Raw genomic sequence first — 3,663 nt, 5'->3', positions numbered from 1 at the left:
TGTCCATGAAGCCAACCCTGTATAGATTGCTTATCTTTGGGAACTTAGGAAGCATTGGTGAGGTCATATTTACAGTAAAACCTTATTGAAATTGCTGGGTTATTTAATTATTTTGAAGATGGATATGAGCAGTAGGGAAACTGCATTGGTATAGATAAGACTAGTACCTAAGGTCATTGGATTCCAGTCTGAGGTATCCTTCAGCAGAGAGATTATAACTAAAAATACCATGTATATAACTTGCTTCTTCTGTTCACTGTTAAGTAATGTTCTTGGGTCTTACATTACATTTTTATCGTTTTGCTTTTGAGTGATCTGAGAGTTATAATATCTGGACCATTAAAAATATCTTTGAATTTTTCTTTTCTGGCTGGGAGGTGCAGGACACCCATTCATGGACCAGGTGGCTGTGGCAAAGATAGATGTGGTGGCAAGCACTAGTGTGTGCACCCTGGTGGCAAGAGGGTGGGGGGTCCTGGCCCAGTACATATGTACCTTAAAGAGAAAGACAACGTGGAAGACCAAGATCATCAAGATGTCTGTATCCAAGCCCTGCATCTCTGGATATTGCTTATCACCTGTGCTGTTATCCTAAGACAAATTCAAGTACAAAAGAACTCAAGAGTCTTAAGGAAGATTGGATAACCAAAAAATGCCTAATCAAGATTCTGCTATACATGTGAAAATGATGCAATAATTCCAGAGAGGTCCAGTTCGAAATAAGAACCCTGTTAAGAGTAGAAGAGATTATCTGTGGTCTTATTAAGGGAGAGGGGGCCAAACTTCAGGTAGTAACATACTTTGATATGACACTGAGTAGATTTTCCTGTGAATGGAAAAGATGCCCAACATGTTGTTATATCAGTGACAACAGTAAGCTAGTTACAGATAAATGCTGAAAAAAGATACTGCAACTAAAGAAATAATACGCTATTAAAATTGATCCTGTTCTTACTGTAGAAGAGAAGTAACCCTATATGGTAGAATGGTATACTAGATCACATAGTTTGCTTGTTGAATGGTATATTAAATCACATGGTGGCAGAATCTGATGTTATGCTCAAGGAAGAGTATGAGAATTTCTTTGATAAACTCCAATAATACAGTATCCCTGTGTTCATATTTTCAGCTGGTATTGGTGATATGCTGGAGGAGGTAATCCGTCAGGCTAGCATTTATCACCCAAACATCACAGTAGTGTCCAGCTTCATGGATTTTGATGATAATGGGGGTGCTCAAAGGATTTAAAGGCAAACTAATTTCTTTATTTAACAAACATGATGGTGCCTTGAAGAATACAGAATATTTCAATTGATGAAAAGACAATAGCAACTAATTCTGCTGGGAGATTCTCAAGGGGATATAAGAATGGCAGACGGAGTAGCTAATGTTGAACACATTCTGAAAATTGGATATCTAAATGATAGGGTGGAAGAGCTTTTAAAAAAGTGCATGGACTCTTACGACATTGTTCTAGTAAAAGATGAATCTTTGGATGTAGCCAACTCTGTCTTACAGAAGATTCTATCAACTAGCTTTCTTTGAGACCTTTCTCCTGTGGGTACAATTGATGCAAGAACTGCTCACCTGTCCATCTTGCTGAAAGTCTTCCATTTATAAAAATTCTTGCTCTTGAAGTTTTTTCTTTACATTATTGAAGTGTTTTCAGACATATTGAATCCATCAACCAGAAGCTCTTTTTTTCTCCACCTTTCTCAACACACTCCTCACTATATATTTTCACAGACTTAAAAAAAAATCTTAAGGCAAAAATTTGAAAAATAACTCCCCGCATTTCCAGAGTGAATTTTGTAGTTTAATGTTATCATGAGGTTTTGAGGAATCTTTTTACTCTGGGAAAGTTTGTAAAGGTTTAAAGAGAAGTTTTATGAAATGGTGAAATAATGTGCATAATTTTAAGTGTTGCCATTTTTATAATTTGGGTGAATTATGCTGATATTCTTATCTCCCGAAATTGTGTTATGTTTAGTTAATTTGTTGTGTGAAAATTGGCGTTTACCAGAAAATACTGGCAGTTGGTGTTTGAAAAACACCATTGATATCCACATGTCACTAATCTTGACAATATGTTCTATAATGAAGCCCTGATAACACACCTGAAAATGAAAAGCCTTTTTAAATTGTACTATCAAGACAATTATTATTCATTTATTCAACAACAAAAAATGTCTTTGGTAGGTTTCACTTGTTCTAGGTATATTAATTACCATCTTCGTAATGCTGCTATACTGTATGATACTCTTTTCTAATATTAAACAATCTTACTGTTATGGACCGGTTGAAGCTAAGTTTGAAGTTATTTTTCTAAGATTTGATCTCGTCTGATCATGCCTTATGAAAATTTATTGAAGAAGTCTGAAGCATATCCTACTGGTCCAGAACTGGGGAGAAGTGAGTACTTTCAAGCTATAGTCTAGTTACACTCAGGATATGTTTCTTGAATATTTGCCTCAATGAATATTAAATTATGCCACAGATAATTACCGTATATGCTAATTGGTGATAGTAATACTAAATGAAGTCTCACTTTTTTTTTTAAAGACTCTTTTTTTTAAAAAAAGATTTTTATTTATTTATTTGACAGACAGATATCACAAGTAGGCAGAGAGAGAGGGGGAAGCAGGGTCCCTGCCGAGCAGAGAGCCGATTTGGGGCTCGATCCCAGGACCCTGGGATCATGACCTGAGCCAAAGACAGAGGCTTTAACCCACTGAGCCACCCAGGCACCCCTGAAGTCTCACTTTTGAACAACTTTTATTTGCAGTAAACATTTTAGGAAAATGTATTCTATTCATCTGAAAATCCATCACAAAAAAATTTCAGTAATTCAAATAATGCCCTGAATTCTGCCCTGATTTGAGTAAATGTCATTAAAATCATGATTCACAGAGTGATTTATATGCATTTAATTTTGGATTTATTGTAATGTCTTCTTTGGTTTACTAAGGTACAGTTTACATATTGTAAAATTTACCCTTTTTCCATATAGTTTGATGAATTTGGAAAAACTTACACAGTCATGCAGTTGCCTCCATGGCAAAGACACAGAACATTCCCATCATCCTGTAAGCTTCCTTCAAGTTCCTTTGTAGATAATTCCTTCTCCTGTCCTAACCCCTGATGACCACTGATATGATTTCTTTTTTTTTTTGAATTGAATTTCTTTTCAGTGTAACAGAATTCATTGTTTATGCAACACACCCAGTGCTCCATGCAATATGTGCCCTCCATAATACCCACCACCTGGCTCCCCCAACCTCCCACCCCCGTCCCTTCAAAACCCTCAGATTGTTTTTCAGAGTCCATAGTCTCTCATGGTTCATGTCCCCCTCCAGTTTCCCTCAACTCCCTTCTCCTTTCCTGATACGATTTCTGTTCTTGTTTTGCCTTTTCTGCAATGTCATATATTATATAATAGCCTTTTGAGTTTGGCTTTTTTTTTTTTTTAACTTATCATAATGTTTTTCTTCTTATCCTCACCAGCAGTATTTGGTAAATATCTTTTTTTAAAAAGCCTATCTAATAGGTATGCAAGAGTATCTCAAGGTGGCTTTAATATTCATTTCCCTTACAACTAATGTTAAGCATCATTCTTTTCACGTGCTATTTGCTCCATGTATCTTCATTGGCAAAGTATCCTGT

At 35.9% G+C, this 3,663-nt stretch overlaps 1 pseudogene across 1 annotated transcript; it reads left to right on the top strand.

Annotated features, from left to right (window-relative positions):
• Positions 1-394: 394 nt before the first annotated feature.
• LOC308341584 (cytosolic 5'-nucleotidase 3A-like) lies at positions 395-1,545 on the top strand (annotated as a pseudogene). Its single transcript has 2 exons — positions 395-541; positions 704-1,545. The product of its transcript is annotated as a cytosolic 5'-nucleotidase 3A-like (transcript).
• Positions 1,546-3,663: the final 2,118 nt, after the last annotated feature.

Source organism: Martes martes (assembly GCF_963455335.1).
Source record: "Martes martes genome assembly, chromosome: 4".
In the NCBI taxonomy this organism is placed as follows: Eukaryota; Metazoa; Chordata; class Mammalia; order Carnivora; family Mustelidae; genus Martes; species Martes martes.
Note: the sequence above shows the minus strand (reverse complement) of the source record. Positions and strands in the feature narration are given on the sequence as shown.